The 20,304-nt window shown below is 40.6% G+C and overlaps 1 protein-coding gene and 1 pseudogene across 9 annotated transcripts in view; one reads left to right on the top strand and one right to left on the bottom strand.

Moving 5' to 3' along the window:
• The window catches only part of PGAP1 (GPI inositol-deacylase), a 1,928,961-nt gene that overhangs the window by 86,293 nt on the left and 1,822,364 nt on the right, over window positions 1-20,304 (top strand). The window lies entirely within an intron of this gene.
• Window positions 6,515-7,545, bottom strand: LOC137247683 (T-complex protein 1 subunit eta pseudogene; annotated as a pseudogene).

Genomic DNA, 20,304 nt, shown 5'->3' with positions numbered 1-20,304 from the left:
CAATAATTCTGCAACCCTTAGCAGAAGTATTGATTGGTTTCAAATCTAATTCCAACAGCAATCCTACCACGACATACTTTATTATATAATGTAACGAATTTGCTTGCAAATCCTCTTATTTGCAATCCTCTGCTAAGTTCGAATCACTAAACTGTTGAATAAATAACTCCAATTTGTAATAATGCAAAATGGCCTTTATTAAAGTACTTCACAATAACAAACTGTGCAACGAATAGCTTGCTTAATAATCAAACTGCTTGACAACTCAAATCAACTGAATTCTTCTTACTCGCTTGCCCCGCTTTTATAGTTTACGCTGCATACTTCTAGGCTCTTCGATTTCCAGAACTTACTAGTTGTTTCGGCTACAAAATTCGCCAGCCACAACTACGTGCACAAATTATTGCTCTCTCTTGTGACAACTCAGATAAGATATATGCATGTGTTTGTAGTTTACAGTCTCCCGCACACACATAAGCGTATAAGTAAATTCATCGGTGTGTGACATCTCATCTCTCGCTGCCTTGTATGTAAATGTTGCTCGTCGGAATGTGTACATATGTGTAGACGCAATTATTGATTCGTTTATGTAGATACATAATGATTGAATTATTGATGTGAATTCACGTCACTGCTTAGCATCGGCCTGGAGATGGCAGCACTCCTCAGTTTTGCTAATATTCTTAACACTGCCCTCCACCTAAGTCTGATCGTCCCGATCAGACAAATCTCCCAATCTAAACGCCGCTAGCATCGTCAAATGTACCACTCTTCTAATCCGTGGTTTCCCAGTGGTTTGTATGCGGTAGATGGTATCACTGATCTTCTTCACAACTTTGTACGGGCCTTCCCAACTGCACCGAAATTTGGCTGGAACACTTTTCCGCCGGTGAGGGTTGTTTAACAGTACCAAATCTCCCGCCAAGAAACCTTCCGAATTAGAGTTCTTGTCATGCCAGTGTTTCATTTTACTACTCATTACCCTGGGCCGTTCCTTCACACTCTGTTGTTTGGTCAATGAACCACTTCGTAGAGCTTGAGCTGGACGGATTTGCTTTGCATAATCGGTATCGTTCCCACATTTCACAAGAGTAGTGCGCTCCGGCTTGAAACTACCCTCGCATTCTTTCTCGGAAATTCGTTGCTTCGTTTTCCTGCGTCTTTTAGGTTTTGTCAATGCCAGTGACAGGTACTTTTGATTTTGATTTATTTGGCCCATTCGATCTATCAACCTTTGCCTTTGACTTTCGTGGTCTTTGTCGAGTCTTTTCCACCAGTACCCGATTACTGCTGAACCCTTTTTCCAAACTAAAGTTAAGTGGTATGTCCTGGTTCTTATAGCGCATAATTTTTCTCCGCATATCGATCCTGACGTCATGGTCAACCAAGAAGTCCACTCCCAATATGACTTCATCAACGATCTCCGCCACAACGAATTTGTGTAGAACCATGACTTTTCCAATTAATACCTCACATACCACTTCGCCTTGGACTTGATTATATTCGCCTGTTACCGTACGCAACCTTGCTCCAGGTAATGACTTTACTCTCCTGTAGACCAAATCAGATCGAATCAAGGAATGAGATGCCCCGTATCTACAGTCAGTACACGCTCTTTACCATCCACATTCCCTCTGACGGTAAGACTGCTTGATTTCCTTCCAATTTGCGACACAGATATCACAGGACATTCAACAGCCGGGGCAAGTTTTCGTTCTTTACATTCGACACGCTCTTGCTCATTTCCGCCAGCTTTGCGTTTACGGCCACCCACATTGTTGGAACTATTAGGTCCAAGATCGCAATGACGTCCAATGTGACCTGGGTTGCCGCACTTGATACATTTAATAACTCCGGCATTCTTCTGTTGAGATCCCTTCAGTGCTTCCAAAATTGTGTCTACCCAATCTGGCCTTTCTACTTCCACACGGCGTGCTTTGAAAACTGGCTTACACAGAAGCGACGCTGTTTCCTGAATCAGAGCATGCGATACCGTTTCAGCAAATGTTAGTTTTGGATTCGCATATGTAGCCCGCTTCGTTTCCACATCTCGTATGCCATTTATAAAGCTCTGAATCTTTACCCTTTCAGTGTATTCCACGGGTGCGTCCGCATTTGCGAGATGAGCCAACCTTTCAACATCCGATGCAAACTCCTGCAAAGTCTCATTCGCTCTTTGGTAGCGGTTTTGCAACTCAATTTGGAATATCTGTTTCCTATGCTCGCTTCCATAACGTCGTTCTACAGCAGCCATCAATGCTTCATAATTGTTCCGCTCTCCTTCGGGAATCGTCTGTAGGATTTCCGCTGCTGGCCCCTTCAATGCCACGAACAGTGCAGCAACTTTATCTTCCGCATTCCAGTTGTTCACTGCTGCGGTCTTCTCAAACTGTAGCTTGAAGACCTGGAAAGGAAGAGAACCGTCAAAAGATGGAGTTTTTACCTTCGTATTGCTCGCTGAAGCAGTCGGCCGATTAAGTTGCAATTCCTGTATGCGACCTCTCAATGCATCCACCTCTGCCTCGAATTTTTCTTCAAACTGCGTTATTTTCTCGTCCATACGCGCTTCGAGTTTTGATGATATACGCGCCTCTTGCTCTTTCAGTTGTGTTTCCATCTTTGATGTAATCTGTGTCGACATTTCTGAAATACGTGTCTCATGTGTTTCCAGCTGGGATGCCATATATGTCTTCTGCTTTTCCAATTGTGATGTTATACGGGTTTCCTGCGATTTTAGTTGGGATATCATATACGTCTTCTGTTCTTCCATCTTCGATGTTATTCGTGTCTCTTGGGATTCCATCTGTGATGACATATACGTTTTCTGTTCTTCCAGTTGTGATGACATGTTGGTGGATATTTGTGATGACATTTCTGTTATACGTGCCTCTTGCGCTTCCATCTTAGATGTTACTGTCGATGATTGAGCAGTTATTGCAGCCAATATCATGTTCAAGTCTGTGCTGGTAATTGTCTGTGATGATTCGTTTTTCTCTTCAATTTTTGTTGTCTCCTCGCCATCAAGATGAAAGACATACTATTCCACATCAATTCCTTCTAATTCCATTGCCTCTCGTAGTCGTGCCTGAAGTTCGAGTTTAATGCCAGTTGTATTCAATCCACGGTTCTCCAACTCCTTCTTCAGTTGCGGGATCTTCAATTCACTTAACTTTGCCATGTCCTTGTTGGGCTCTGGAATTTATTCAACAATTCCTCTTCTGACACCAATTGTAACGAATTTGCTTGCAAATCCTCTTATTTGCAATCCTCTGCTAAGTTCGAATCACTAAACTGTTGAATAAATAACTCCAATTTGTAATAATGCAAAATGGCCTTTATTAAAGTACTTCACAATAACAAACTGTGCAACGAATAGCTTGCTTAATAATCAAACTGCTTGACAACTCAAATCAACTGAATTCTTCTTACTCGCTTGCCCCGCTTTTATAGTTTACGCTGCATACTTCTAGGCTCTTCGATTTCCAGAACTTACTAGTTGTTTCGGCTACAAAATTCGCCAGCCACAACTACGTGCACAAATTATTGCTCTCTCTTGTGACAACTCAGATAAGATATATGCATGTGTTTGTAGTTTACAGTCTCCCGCACACACATAAGCGTATAAGTAAATTCATCGGTGTGTGACATCTCATCTCTCGCTGCCTTGTATGTAAATGTTGCTCGTCGGAATGTGTACATATGTGTAGACGCAATTATTGATTCGTTTATGTAGATACATAATGATTGAATTATTGATGTGAATTCACGTCACTGCTTAGCATCGGCCTGGAGATGGCAGCACTCCTCAGTTTTGCTAATATTCGTAACAATATGTACATGAAATTGTAATTTAAATTAATAAAGTTCATATAAAGAAAAGTAAGTATTTTAATAATAAATAAACTCGCTTAATTGGTTTTCGTTTTCCAATTGAAATCTTTTCCAAGCGAACAGAAAATAATTTTAAGCTTTGGAAAAAACTCCAATTATTTGAATCAATTTAAATCTACAACTTAAAGCTAATTAGAAATTCAGATTAGATTTACTCTTTTTTTCTTTTCACATCAAGAATATTCAAAGGTGTCGTGGAATCCGATTGCTGTCGTAATTGAATTTGAAAGTAATAAAGTACAGTAAAATATGAATTCAAAAGTGTAGGACTAGTAATTGAGTCCGACTTATTATTCTTCTAAATCTAATCATTCCAGCAATAATTCTGCAACCCTTAGCATAAGTATTGATTGGTTTCAAATCTAATTCCAACAGCAATCGTACCACGACATACTTTATTATATATGTACATGAAATTGTAACTTAAATTAATACAGTTCATATAAAAAAGAAGTAAGTACTTTAATAATAACATAAACTCGCTTAATTGGTTTTCGTTTTCCAATTGAAATAGTTTCCTGTGCAAGCACATCGCTAACCTGTGTTGGCAAAAGATATGATTATACTGTCTTCGATAGATAGTCGGACGAGCCGCTACTCGGCGAAGTAGAGATGACCGTTGTGTCGGTGGCAGCAGTTTCTAACTTTGCACCATCCGTACAGTGTGATGAATGCTTCACTGCCTTTTCCAATTGGTCGGCGCCAGCAATTTTTGCTGTTTGTAAAGCTTTAGCTGTAATGCAAATATATGGATGGGCTAAAGTGGTTTTCATATGTTATTCAACAACTCACCCTATACCATCATCGCAGCCTTCTCATCGATTTTGAATATGTGTACTGTTTCAGTATTCAGAGCCAGTTCGTTTGGTGCAATATTTTCGATTTGAGGAATATGTATACTATCCGTTAGGCAGACAATTGGGTGCGTTCGATTCATTCATATACTGTGGGTATTTGAGCCGTAGACGCAATGGCAGATATTTTGATTCTTTTTGAAGTGTAACAGTTGGGTTTCTCTGCTGTCACCATCACCACTAGAGAGCTATTGAAGAAACGCTCGACCAAGATAATATGTTGCGATTTACGCGCATAGATTTCTTCCATCTTGTCACAGTTATTAATGGAGAAAATGCGAAAGCCATCTTTACCATCTAATACGTAAATTGAACTGTGGAGGAAGAAACATTATATAAAATTTAATAAAATCAAAAATGATAGTAGTGCTAAAAAGCGGTAAAGTTTTGTATGTTAAAGTATAGCAAAGTCTCAGCGGCTTTGTCGTGGTGAAAATTGAGTTTGAATAAGTCTCATTCTTCATTCTTAGAAACATGTGCGAAGGTACCTCGTAAGATATTAAAAATCCTCAACACTTTTTTGCAATAACTTAAAAAAAAACTCATATTCAAACTTCTGTTTAACTTCTACATATCAATACCTACCTTTACTACCAGGAGTCACTATTGGTTCTACGCCTCTGCTATTGTTTCCTACATCGATGAGCTTTGTAATAAAATAAACAGCTATCTCCCAATCTCTCCAGTTTTGTTGCCTCGCGAAACCTGATATTGTCACCAACCAAATCATCGGTGACCTTATTTAAAACATGGCCGCGCCAAATGTCTACCATATGACATTACCCTACCGACTGTCTTACACCCTAAAATCTTGGGTGTGACTTTCAAACAAACAAATATTTAATATAATTCGATAAATCGGCAGTACTTGGGGTAAACATAAATAGATGTTTGCATGATACGCGTCTCCGATATGGTCGCCAAGCCTAAAGGTTATTCACTGGAAGAAAATGCAGGCCTGCCAAAATGCTGCCCCCAAAACCGCTACAAGCTGCCTTCTTATGTCCTCGGAACACCACCTGCGCAATGAAGCGAGAAAACTCCCAATAAGGGAAATAAATGAAATGCTAACCAAACAGTTTCTGTAGAATACCCAGAAACCTGGGCATCCCAACAGACATCTGATCGTTGATCCAACACCGCTTAGGGGCTTAAAGAGTCATCTCCGTAAGCATTATGAGGAAATACGCACCTGAGAACTCAGCCGTATGAAGCAAAAAAACACAAGCAGGTCCTCAGTGAACTCCACAAACAGGCGTCGGACCTTTATGCTAGGAATTGCCCGGTGAATCCAGTACTTAAAGAACAGTACCCAAAACTTGCGGAAGAGGACCGCTTACTCCCCAGGGAAAAGCGAGTCACTCTAGCTCAACTTCGTTCTGGATACTGTAACAGGTTAAACTCTTACCTATCCAGAATCAACCCCAACATACAAAATGTATGCCCCGCTTGCAATGTGTCCCCACATGACACCAACCATCTCCTTAATTGTAATGTGGAACCAACGCCATCAACACCCCTTTCATTATGCTCCACCCCCGTTGAAACAACAAGTTTCCTTGGACTCCCGTTAGAGGATATTGATGACAATTTGTGATCGGCCGCACCTATTAGGTGGGGCGAAGCACTGCTACAACAACAACAACCATCTCGGGAACGATTAATATCATCACTTTAAACCTTCTAAGCCATCCCGCCCACCCCCTATTTCCACGAGGAACTTGGGGTCGCCATTACACATTACACTGAACGAGTCCGCCGCGCAATCATTATAGCATCATATAACGAAGTTCAGTTTCTTCCAAAAATTGTTCGGCACCGCCACGTAAAATCAATGTATATGTTCTAGAATTAACGCAACCTTTAAATAATTATAAACTATAAAAATGAAATTAATGTCAAACCCACTATCACACCTTGGAAAATGTTGAAACGTTCACCACCAACCTGACGTTCTTCAAAGTTATCACATTGACCCAAAACACTTGAATTAATATCATTAGCTGTAGTCATAACAGCACCACCACAAGCTTTCATTCTACTTTTCCAATCTTCTTCTGGTACATGAACAGCACAGAACATATCACGATCTGCAAAATACTGTGTAGCAACATCACCAATTGGTAGTTTAGAAAACACAACATTGGCGCCTTACTTACCTAGTTTATTGTACAGGAGACGCCATTCAGCATCAACAATTTTCTGATACTCTTGGACATTGGAGGACATTGCTGTGGCAGAGCATTTTTCCAATAAAGCACTTTGTTGTTCCTTTGATTGGCGCTTCGACATGTACAGACATGTCATATTTTATCATGCATAATTGTAATGCTTTACGTATAGCTTTAATGATGATACGTGCATGCACGCCTTCCTCAACATATGGCTTAACTTGTTTTAAGATTACACATGCTTAAAATACTACTGAAGTTGTGCCATCGCCGACCTGATAAGAGAAATATTTTTATTCTTCACATTCTAATATAACAAAAAACTTACCTCAGCATTTTGAGATTTGGCGATGTCTACTAGAGTTTTACGGCTGGATTCACAATATCCAATAGTTTCATAATGGTTGCCCCATCATATGAAATTGTGGCCTTACCACTGGAATCAACAATATGCTTGTCCATACTACGTGAACCCAATGTAGTCCGTACAGCGTCCACAATTGAATGCGAGGCATTGATGTTGGATATGAGTTGAGGTTTACCTTGAGAGCTATCGGTACACAAACATTTTTTACACAAATACTCTTGTACCCAATACAAGTTCAGGACGTTTATATTTATCGACACGCTGTCCGGTGTGGCCCAAATGTTGGAAATATGCAGTTGGCACTGTTGAGAAAAAATATGGATCAATGAACACAAGTAAAAGTGAAAGATTTTTTTTTACCACCCCTTGTTACTTTACACATTAGACATTGGAAACGACGACCAGCATCTACACGTTGCATATGAGCCTTGCAACGATTACATCTAATTACACCCAATTCACCAAAATTTACAATGGGTGGCTCATATTCACCCTCAACACTGCGTGCCATTGGTGAGATGGTAAGTGTAATGGACAAAGCTGCTGTTTTTAATAAATCAGCTGTTGCAGGTATGCAATACAAAGACGACCTGCAAAGAAGAAAGATAAATGCAATTGCCAAACAAAACATTAATTTCGATTACTGATACCTAACGTAACGTGGCGAGGAGTTACGCTGATCTTCTACCACATATTTTGTGGTCACCAATGGTGGTAATAAACCCTGTTCATTAGTAATAAAAGCACTACCAGCGCTATTTTGATTTTCAATGATAACGCTTATCGGATTTGGCATCTGATCGGGATCCAAACGGCGTTGGGCTTGATCATACTGTTGCGGCTGTTGATATTTACCAGTAACAGGTGCAGGTGGTTGCTAAAGAAAATAACACAAAAATAATCATCAGCAAATTTGTAAATTATTAGTTGTATTAGCATACATTATAACCAGGACGTCCGACGTGTCCGGGTATTGGGGGTTGACCCGGCTTGGGTGGTTGACGGAGCATTGGCGTATGTCCAGGTTGTGTTGGTGGCACATTTGACCCATGTAACCACATGGTGCACCTGGTTGTTGTAGAGGATAACCTGGATGTTGAGGCTGTGGTGGATAGCCCGGATTTTGTGGCATTGGCAGATAGCCAGCCTGGGGAGGTTGTTGCTGCTGCTATCGTGGCATTGCATAACCCGGTTGCTGTTGTGGTATATACCTTGGTATAACTGGATGTGGTGTCATTGCCCCACCTGGTCCAGTCGATGCGGGCGGCATACCTGGAGGACCATGTTACTCATGACCACCAAATGGCTGGTGCATATGGTGTTTAGGTGGCATTTGACCGGATTGTGACTGCATTAGACCAGAGTGTCGTGGCATTGGACACGATTTCGGTGGCATTTGCGATTCACCTGTGTGCTGGTATGGAGCTGCAACACCGCCTGCACTTGATGTTGGTGGTGTAGCTGAAACTGGTGGTTGACCAGTCTAGAAAAATAACAAAATTTATTAAACACAAAGTATGAGGCAAGCCAGGTATATTTGCCCTATTTATAGTCATCTGATTGGGACCACCAGGTACAGCTTTCCCTGGCGGTGTCGTTGCTGGAGGCGATGGCGAATCCATGGAAGTTGGCGCATTGGCTTGAGGCGGCGGCTTAGCTGTTTCACCATATTGACCAGCTATAAAGTTATTGTTCGGTTGTTGTTGTTGCTTGTTGTTTTAATTTAATTTAATTTAATGCTCCAAAATTAGCACAGGCCTGCAGCTCAATTCGCGGAAAATGGCGGACTCGTTGAAAATTTTTTTCCACACAAAAATGACATATTTCACATACCTATGAATATAGTAGGTGCGAGAGAGCACGATACATTGTGGCAAAGCTAAATTTGTCAACATGCTATTTCATTTGGAGAATTTTTCATTCCAAATCGTCACCCCTGTCAAAAATTCGTGTGGCTGTGTGCGTTTTTGGTCACACGATTTTGCAGGGATGGTTGATGATATGTGTTAGGGTTGGCAAAATATGAGGAAGAATTATTTTTAGAAGTTTTACCGGGATTCCATCAGCACCAATCCCGTTTGAGCGGATCTTACAAACACATTTTGCGGCATCAAACTCGGAGACGGCACAAAATTCAGATTGCTGAACCGATGCAGGTGGAGAGGGTATGTGCTGGGAAATGGTGGCGCTTGGTGAGGAAGTACGATTTACAAATACGTCATTAAGCTCATCGGGGTTAAGGGAACAATTTGGATTATCTTTAACATACACACGAAGGTTTTTTAAATTACGCCAGAGGACATTATTTGGCAGCTGGGAATTTAACATTTTACCAAAATACTTGCGTTTTTCACGTTTGATAACGGCAGTAGTTTCATTTCGAACATTCTTATAGGTACGTCAGTTCAAATCTATCCGATTCTTTTTCCACACCGCATATGCCTTGTTGCGGTTTTTAATCATAGTACGAACAGTTGTGTTGAACCATGGGCACGAGGACGATTTTCTTTGAAAACAACGCATTGGTACATGGGCATAGTAAAGAGTGAGTACCGTTTCATTTAAAAATTTGAGTTTATCGTTCACATCAGATAAACTCCAGCAATCAGCATAAGAAGGAGTAATCAACCCCTTGTCCCCCACACCGTGTGTTCCGTATGCTGGCTCAGAGTATTTATGATCGCGGGATCGGTCCAATGCAGTTCATGCTTTGGCCTATGCCACTTTCATAGATGCTCTGGGCATAAAAACAGAAATCGTCCGACCGGCATTGTTGCATCTTGCTGCCAAAACACTAGTACCAACTCATTGACACCAGGTACACCAGCAGCAATCGGACAGCACACTCGACTAAGCCTATATCCTTCAAGGCGCCTTCATCCATCTCTGACTCCCAGAGTGACGACTTCCCCCCTATGCACTTCAGAATTCTGCAGCTTAATTGTAACGATTTAACTGGCAAGATCGCGGAGATAGTTGACTACATGAATAAAAATAATATCCGTATTGCCGCAATCCAAGAAACAAAGGTAACTGCCAGATCGGACCTCCGAACTTGCTATGGCTATGGCATTCATAGGTAAGATCGCACAAGGGGTAATGGTGGCGGTCGTGCAATATAGTCTATTTTAACCTAACATCAGCTGCAGGGATAATACCTTAGAAAGTCAAGGCATAGCGATCCGGTCAGGCGATATTGACCAGAAATAATTAACATCTATATCTATATTCCCCCTGCCACCTGCTGTCCAAGTGGCTATCGCCCTGATATTGTAATACGGTAATTAAAAGAATTGAATTCAGAGTAGTGCCATTTAAGCGGCACCAGATGGAATTGACTTTATTCAGTAAATTTCGGCTTATTTATACTAAAATATTCTAAACAAATACTTATGTATTAAAGTTCCTATATACTAATCATACGTACATACATATTGCATGAGCGATGTAACCGTTTGTACATAGCAACCGTTCGCATGGTCGCTGTTGCATAAGCGTGGCTCATATATCGCACGCGCTTCGCTTGCTTGCCCGCCTGTGGGAAATGATTACGTTCCCACGTTGACATTGCATATTATAAACAAATTCATACTTACGACATAAGCAGGGTCGTGAATGCATTGCAGCGTGAGAAACGTTTTGAACTCATGCAAGATATATGTATGTAACACCACCAATTTTTAAAGGATGACTTTACATTGAGTGTAAAGTCATTCTATTTCAATTAGATTTATGACAGACTCTCAAGTGGTTTGTTTACTAATAAGTGGTGTTGGTTTTTGTAAATAACGATTTTTGTTTTTCATTTTAATTGTTTTACTAGTGCGGTATTTTGTCAGTGTGACGTAATTGAGTTTATATATATATTTTTGTTTCTATGGTTTGGGTAATTAGGTTAGGTTAGGTTGAACTGGCCGGTCCATGAGGACCTCAGATAGACTGATTGAGTCCGTAATGTTACCAGAAGTTTGTTTTAACGACCAAACTGAAAACCCCTATCAAAAACCAGGACCTATGTTATAAAATAACTCCGTCCTCTTGGCAAATACTAGAAGCTTCCTAGGACTTAAGCCATTTGCTGCTTCTAGATCTGACAGCTGTATCACTCCTAATAGCTGGAGTCTTAGCCTGACAAGTGCAGGGCACGAGCCTAATTTAAAGGCATGTGACGCCAGAAGGCAGTGTCCAGTCAGAATACCCGTCATGAGTCTACAGTCCTCTCTTTTTAATGATAGAAGCAACTTTGTTAGTCTAAGGTTGTAAGACGTACATATAATCTTCGACACTTTACAGCCCCGCGCTTGAACCCACGCCTTTCCCGCTAGGTCGATAATGTGCACCTTTCGCCTTCGCTTAATCTCGCCCAGTCTAGTTGGGACGTCTACGGAGCAAGCTTCAAGGGAAGCGCCCTTTTTAGCTAGTTCGTCCGCTTTTCATTCCCGTCTATTCCCATCTGCTCTGGGACCTAATATAGATGTATGCTTCTCCCTGTCCCGATTCTCTCCAGAGACTGCTTACACTCTAACACGCATTTAGATGCTGTGCTATGCGAGATTATTGCCTTAATTGCTGCTTGACTGTCAATATAAAAATTAACACGGTTGCAGCTTAAGCTATTCTCTTTCAGGGTTTCTACTGCTTTGGTTACGGCTAATATTTCCGCTTGGAAATCGCTACAGTAATCCGGCAGCCTGTAGGATCTGCTTATTTCCAAATCAGCACAGTATACCGCAGACCCTACTCCTTCCACTACTTTGGAACCATCTGTGTACACATGTATCGCCTCGTCCGCCATTTGCGCACCCTTGCGCCAACCGTCCACCTCTATTGTGGCCTTAAGATCTCCCTCGAAGCGCAGATAGGGAATCTGGTAGTATGTTCGTCTTGTTATTGATGACGCTATACTACTATGGCCATTGGGTCGGTGCTCAAGCTGCCCCGAGGCACCGAGCCTGGTTGCGGTTGTTAATGCTATGTTCTTTGCTACCAGGTCTACAGGTGGAATGTGCATAATGGCATACAGTTCAGCCGTCGGGGTTGTTTTCAGGGCTCCCGTAATGGTAAGCATCGATAGTCTGCATACCCCCTCTAATTTTTTGAGGTATGTTGTTTTTTGTGTGGCTTTCCACCAAACAAAAACTCCATAGTATAGGATAGTGCTTACAATCGATGTAAAAACCCAATGAGAAAGAGAGGGCGACAAGCCCCACGTACACCCCAGCATTCTTTTACATTAATAGAGTGCCGTTGAGGCCTTCTTGACCCTCTCCTCCACGTTGAGCTTCCATGACAGCTTATTATCTAGGATGATTCCTAGATATTTTGTAAGGTCATCCCTCCTAACTTAGGCCTGGTTCAATTTGGGACCTTGTACCTCTTTCTAAACAAGACCATATCCGTCTTCTCCGCACTGACTTTCAACCCGGCATTAGATGCCCAGGTATGAATATCCCGAAGCGCCCGATCCATCAAAGAACTAATCGTTGGAAGGCACTTTTGACTTATGACAATTGCAACGTCATCTGCGTAAGCCCTCATCGAATCTTCTGAGCAGTTGTTTGATGACCAGCGTCTACAGCAGAGGTGATAGCACCCTTCCCCCCTAGAGGTTATAGCACCCCGGCCCCTGTCCACTGATTTCGTGGCCTCGTACAATCCCCATTGTGATGTAATCTTTCTGCAATTTAACATACAGCCGATCCATCTGATTAACGCAGGATGTACTTTAATGTAATAAAGACCATCCATAATCGCCCATTTTGAAACATTATTGAAAGCCCTGGCAATGTCCAAGAAGACTCCTAGAGCATACTCCTTATATTCCAGGGATTTCTCTATGCTTATTACCACCCTATGAAATGCGGTGTCTACCGACTTGCCTTTGGTGTACACATGCTGTGTTGTGGAGAGCAGCTTTTAATCCACGTTGGACTTTATGTACACATCTATGAGCCCCTCAAAGGTTTTGAGCAGAAATTATGTTAAGCTAATGGGTCTATAGTCTTTGGGATACATGTGACCGATCTTCCCCGCCTTTGGAAGGAAAGCTACACGAGCAGTTCTCCAAGAGTGCGTTACATGATTCAGCCTTATGCCTCCATCGAATATTATTTTAAGCCATTCCACGACCGCCATAGTTAAAACTTGTAGCATGGCCGGGAATATACCGTCTGGGCCCGGCGATTTAAACTTAGAAAACGTTTTCACTCCCCATTCTATCTTGGTATCGGTCACCAAGCCCGGCACTACCAGCTCCGTGATCGAAGTGTGAGTGATGTCTGCTGCCTCTTCTAAACCATCTCCAGATGGGAAATGTGTGTCGAGAAGCACCTCAAGGGATTCCTCACTATTACGTGACCATTCCCCGTTCTATTTCTTTATTAGTCCCTTGACTATGTTTTCCCTTGCTAGGACTTTTTTCAACCGTGCTGTTTCACTGGAGCACTCTCATGTCCGTACAGAAACTTTTCCATGAGTTTCTCTTCGCCCTGGTAATTTCACGCTTGTAGATCTTCAGTAGATCCCTGTACTCGTCCCGACACGCTTCACTTTCCGCGGTCCTTGCGAACATAAACATTTCTTTTACCTGTCTTCTTAGAAGACTCAGCTCATTGCTTTGCTTTGCTTTTCCTCTGAATCTTCTTAGAGGGCAAGCTTTGTTATACGCAGTCATAAGCGTCCTTGTTAGGAATTCATTCGACTCCTCCAGTTCTTCCACATTGGAACCTCCGCAGCATGGGCCATGTAGCAGGATGCCAGGATAAATGCCTGCTTATTCTTTTGCTTACCGGCCACCGCTACGATGTCCTCCGTGGTATAATTAGGCAGCATATATGAATGCAGCTGTTTCCTTACCATTACTACAGCTCGCACCCGTCCTTCCGTTTGCGCATAGTAAACGCCAAACCCGCGCGCGCTAAGTCCAGAAACCTTTCCTCCCGATGAGAGCCACGGCTCCTGGATCAGCGCCACGTCAAATAACCCTCCTAAAGGGTTAGGAGGAGTTCGCTCGACGCCACTTTACTGTGTTGGAGGTTTATCTGTACCACTCGCAGCACCATTGGACTGTTTGTCCCCCTCCAACACCTTCGTCGTGACGTCGTCGTCCTCCCCTTGCCCTTTTGGTTTAGAGTATTCGAGGCCCCCTTCAGCCTCTCGCGACTGGTGTGCCGGGTGTTCCTCTGTGTGAGTCACAGCAGCATTTGGCGGTTGGTCCTCTTCTAATACCTTCGTGGTGACGTCGGGGACCTCCCTCTGTTTTCCCTTAGACTTTTGAGGTCTTTTTCAACTTTGCCCACCTCTAGCGTGTTAAGGTTTTTATCCTCGGGACTTCTTTTACTGAGTTGCATGTAAATTTTGCCAGTGCCAAAGGACATTTTGCCAAGCTGCGTGTACAAAATATCCTCCGCCTGCTTGTTTATTTGGAAGATGTAGAACTGACCATCCTCGATAGGCCGAGATACAGTAAGTACCTTCCAATCCTGGGTCGGTATGTTCGGATTCTGATTCTGCAGAAGTCGCAGTGTATTCTCCGACTTAATCACGCATGGTATCCATACCTTAACTTTTGGTACCGTGGGGATTTGCGTTTTATCCACGACCTCAACCGCGCGTTCGTGCCTTGCCTTTGGAGGTTTGGAACCACTTCCTCCAGCCACCGCAAGCTTGCGATGTTGTCGCACGCTATCATCTTCACACCATTATACCATCCCCCCGAATCAAAGGTTGGAAGGAGTTTACTTGGTTGTTCCCGTATCATCTTAAGCATTAAGCATTAAGCTATTAAGCTCCCTTTCCACAGATTTCCACCTTTCAGTAGTCATTTGTCCGAAAGGACTGCTACGATCAACCAGCGCCACAGTCAGTGAGTGCTTTGCCACATCACTCATCTTCTCGGGAAAAGCCGGAGTCTTAGCGTTATCTGCCTTTGGCACCTCCGAGAAAGCCGGAGTCTTAGCGTTAACTCCCTTTAGAATCTCCGAGAAAGCCGGAGTCTTAGCGTTATCTCCCTTTGGATTATCTCCTACTTCCGTAGTTGGAACTTCCCTCTGACTCGCAGCTTTCGAGGTAGTTGCTACCTCGCTATTGGGCCCATTTGTCTTACAGCTTTGGGCCTACTTGTCTTGTCTATGCGAATGCCCTGCCTCGCGGCTCTAGGACTGGGTCCTTTCTGCCTCTTGTGCCTCTTCAAAGCAGGTTTGTCGCCTTCCGCCGAACGTTGCCTCTTCATTCTGCCATTCGACGCTTCTTCCTCCTCGTACCGGTTGCATAACCGAGGGTTTATCGCAGAAAACCTTTTGAACTGCCTTCTACCTACTTCTACCGCCTCATGGGCCCATTCCAAGCGCTCGATATCCATTTCTGTTGGGTCGACCACTGCTCCCAAGCGTTTTACAATTCTTAGTGCTGCACGGTACTGCGAGAGAGCTCTTTTACTTCCTCTGCTCCGTACCCTTCTCCACTCTTCTACTCCGTTTTCATTTGTGTGCTTCTCCAACACGGAGTTCATTGAATCAGCACTACTGTCGCTCCCCGAGTCCTCTTTACATCGTCCTTATTACAATTTGGTAATGAGTCGTTCATCTTGGTCGCACGACCACCTGCCCGACAAGGCGGGCTCAGCGGTCCAGTATTATATACGGGAAAAGAACCGTCCGCCACAGCAGATCCCCTTACTGTGGTAAGGTCATAAATACTTCACGAGGTGGCCCGGTATCGGGAAGGCTCCGTTAGAATTCAGCCGAATTTATCCCCTGGCTGCAAATCGTCCAATAGGCACGGTCCGCATAACACCCTGGATTAGGGGGTTGGCAGTTCTTGGTCACCGACATCCCGCCACCCTCCTATGAGGCGAAACGGCGTAGATGTCAGTCCTAAACAGCTCCGCCTCATAGTCGGGCGCTATGGAGATCGGCTAAGCCTTCACACCAACGACAAGGTGCCTACCCTAGTGAGGGGTTTGGGTAATTACTTATGTTACACAATTTTTTTTCTTTTGTTTACTAGATTTCCAATTGGGTTTTAGATGATTTATGTCATTTAGAAATTTTTTGTTTGTTTTATTATTGTACTTTCCATACAATAAAAATTTTCTTTGTGTTTACAAAAGTGCTCTTATTCTATGAGTTCAAGCCTATTTTTATGTATTATGATTTTCTAGTTTTTATTATTTTGATTTATGTTTTCTATTTTTCTATTTTCTACATTGTTTTTATCGATATTTACTACTCTAAAGGGAATTATAGTAAAATTATTATTTTTATCGATTTTTTCTACCTTATAGGGCCCTTTATCTAACTTATGACCTGCTTCAATTTTTACTAATACTAAATCTCCTAAATTTGTTTCTTTATATTGTGTTTTCCTATCATAAATAATTTTTTGTTTCTCTTTAGCCTCTTTTACTAATTTATATGCTCTATCTTGCGCTATTTGTAACCTATACATAATTTCTTTGTCGTAAGCCTCATAATTGTATAATGGGCTTACCGTATTTTCTCGTAAAAATTCGTAAGTCTGGGGTTTTTTGGCAAATAACAATTCGTATGGACAATAATTATGAACTGTAGATGGCGTTGTGTTATAACAATACGAAAAGTATTTAAGGTATTCATCCCAATCGTTTTTGTCAATGGATATGTAGGAACGTACATATTCAAAAGAATGTTCTATGACTACGTTCAACTGTGCCTAAAGTTTGATGGTGGTAAGGTGTTGACGTTTTATGGTGTATTTTTAGAAGCTTGCATAATTCCTCAAATAAGCTATTTTTATATTCGCTTCCCATATCTGTTATAATTGTCTTCATGCAACCATAAACTAGGATACAATTTTCAAATATCGCTTTGGCTATTGTTTTTGCATGTTTGCTGGGTATTGGTGTTGCAACTAAATACTTAGTCAAGTCACATACTATAGTAACTGCATATTCATTTCCATTTTCCGACCTGGCCAATCGTATCTATTTGTACTATTTCGAACGCTTTTGTGGGCGTTTCGGTTGTAATCATAGGCTCTTTCAAGTTTTTAATTATTTTATTTTTATTACAATGAACGCATTTTTTGATATATTCTCTGATATCGGTTTTCATTCCTTTCCAATAGTATTTTTGTTTTATTTTTATTTGTAATGGGATTTATTCCTGGGTGGCCACCAAAAACAGGATCGTCATGAAATTTGTGAAGAATTTCTTTAATTTTTTCGTTATTTGTCACATGCATAAATTCTGGAGTTAATGCTATAATTAAGTTTTTGAGAACTTTGGTACCTATTTCTTTAAATGTGTCTACCCGGGTATAATTATCTTTAAACAATTTGTCTCCTAAGGACAACTGTATTTTTCTAAATCCTAAATTGCCGGCTTCTTTCATGAGCCTGGCAAAGAATTGACCTAAGTCAATCTTCGCCTCAACAATTACATTTTTTATATTAATTTCGCTACAAATTTTCTTTCCTTTTTTGAAACGTAATTTCGGAGGATCGAAAACGAGCTGGACTAGCCTCTTCACATTTATTTAGCGCTTCATAATATTTGAATTTTTGAGTTCTCTTTGTGACTTTTTATTTCTTCATTTTTACTACTGGAATCTTTATTGTTATAATTTTTCTTAGTTTCCGATCTAGCCGTAACTTTTAATATTTTACACGCTTCTACCGATATTTGTTTTAGGTCTTTAATATCTATGCGTGATAATGCGTCGGCTACATAATTTTTTCTTTACCTGCAATATACTCCACCTCGAAATCATATTCTTCCAGATCTAATCTGATTCGAGTTAATTTTGATGACAGATTGTTCATCGAAAATAGGAATGTTAGGGGTCTGTGGTCTGTTTTGACCAAAAATTTTCTACCGTAAACGTATGGTCTAAAATATGTTATGGCCCAATGAATGGCTGCTAATTCTTTCTCAATTGTTGCTTTATTAATTTCTCCTTTAGTAAATGATCTTGGTGCATAGGCAATTGGTAATTGTTTTCCTTCATACTCTTGGCTTAATACTGCTCCGCAAGCATATCCACTTGCGTCAGTTGTTATACGAAATTGTTTAATGAAATCGTGATATTGTGGGATATTAGGGCTTATTAACGCAGCTTTCAAATAGTCAAAGCATTTTTTGCAATCCTCTGTCCAGGCGAAAACTACATTTTTCTTGCAAAGTCTTGTTATTATTCTAGAATATTCTGCAAAATTTGGGATAAATCTTCTGTAATAATTGCAAAATGCGACGAATCTTTTCGCCTCATCCGCATTTTTAGGTGTTGGGAAATTTTTAACAATTTCGAGTTTATTGGGGTCTGGCAAAATTCCTTTGCTTGTGCATTTATGACCAAGGTAAGTTACGGCTTGGTTGAAAAATAAGCATTTATCCGGATGTAATTTTAAATTATATTTTCGGAGCATCCTAATACGACTAAATCGTCCATGTATCGGAATGCATGTGAAGGTTTTAAGCCTGCAAATGCCCATGTCATCATTCTTTGGAATGAGTTCGGTGCTACTTTAAGGCCATACGGTTGTCTTTTAAAACGATAAGTACCATTATCCGCTGTAAAGGATGTGATATCTCTAGACTATTCGCTGAGTTTAATCTAGTGAAATCCAGACATTAAATCTAAGCATGAAAAATATTTAGCTCTTCCTAATTGATCTAGTATGTCATCAATTCTTGGTAAAGGGAATTTATTTGCGGTTAATTTTTTATTTACCTGTCTGTAATCTACAACCATTCTCCATCTTTTTCCTTGGTTATTCGGTAGTGATTTTTTCGGTACTAATAAAATTGGACTATTGAATTCTGAAATTGGAGGTTCTGTTATGTCATCTTTAACTAATTTGTTTTCTTGTTTATTAATTTCACTCTGGTATTCTATAATTTTTTACGTAGACTGGGTTATTGTCTTTCATATGAAATTTTTGTTTGTAAAAATATTAGTAGTAATTGGTTCTGTTTCCAATGAAAAAATGTCAATGAATTCTGCACATAATGCATTAAGTGATTTATTTGCAAATTTTGGAAAATTTTTATTTAATCTTTCTAATTTTTCCTTATTGTTGGCCTCATTTTCGAGTTTTTTATTTTCAATTATTGTATAATCATTCAAGTTTTCTGTACGTATATTAAAATCTTGCAGTGTTGCATTTTTATTTGTTGTATTTGTAATTCTAACGAATGTTTGTTGTGAATTTGCTAGTGTGTTTGCAATAAAAATACCTTTAGACAATTCTTGTTGTGGGATTAATAAATCCGAATTTTTATTTTCTATGTGAATTTGTCGAACTACTTCTGATCGTGCGGGAATTGAAATACTATTGATTGTTGGTTTGTTAGTCATCTGGGTTATTATGTTTTCTGGGTAGTCATATTTTCTCAGTATTAGAGTGTCACCTTCTGTTTGATAATCCAAAATGCAATTATATTTTTTAATGAAATCTAATGCTAATATTCCATCACATGGGATTGGGAAATTGTCTTCTACTATGTGAAATTTGTGTCTAATTAATAGGTAATCATCTTTTAAATCTGCTTTAACCGTGCCAATAGTGCTTGTTATTCCTTGACCAATTCCTCTTAGATCTGTTTTTTGAGAATTATTTACCGTGACATTACTGTCAATCTGCCCCTTTTTTATTATTGAAATATCCGCTCCCGTATCGATTAGGAGGGTTGATATGGAATCATTCAGAGTTGTTCTGGAAGATATGTAGCTATTAAGATGTAAATTGAAAATATATAATTTGTTATTTATTGAGGTGGAGTTTGTTGGTGTTCCTGTTGTGTAACATTTCGGACATTTCTGGTGTTATTGCGGGTATTTCCTCGCGATCCGAAATTTCGACCAGGTCTTTGGTTATTTTGTCTGTTATTATTATTATTATACGTATTGAAAGAACGTCTAAAATTTTCTCTATAATTATTGTTTTGGTAACTCCTGCGGAAGTTTCCTCGGAAATTGGAATTTTGTTGGCAAATATGTAGTGGTGAATTTGTATTTCCAGTTACTTCTGTGCAACTGTTAG

This window comes from Eurosta solidaginis, chromosome 4 (genome assembly GCF_040869045.1).
Source record: "Eurosta solidaginis isolate ZX-2024a chromosome 4, ASM4086904v1, whole genome shotgun sequence".
Lineage (NCBI taxonomy): Eukaryota > Metazoa > Arthropoda > Insecta > Diptera > Tephritidae > Eurosta > Eurosta solidaginis.
The sequence above is the reverse complement of the archived record's forward strand: the minus strand, read 5'-3'. Positions and strand labels throughout refer to the sequence as shown.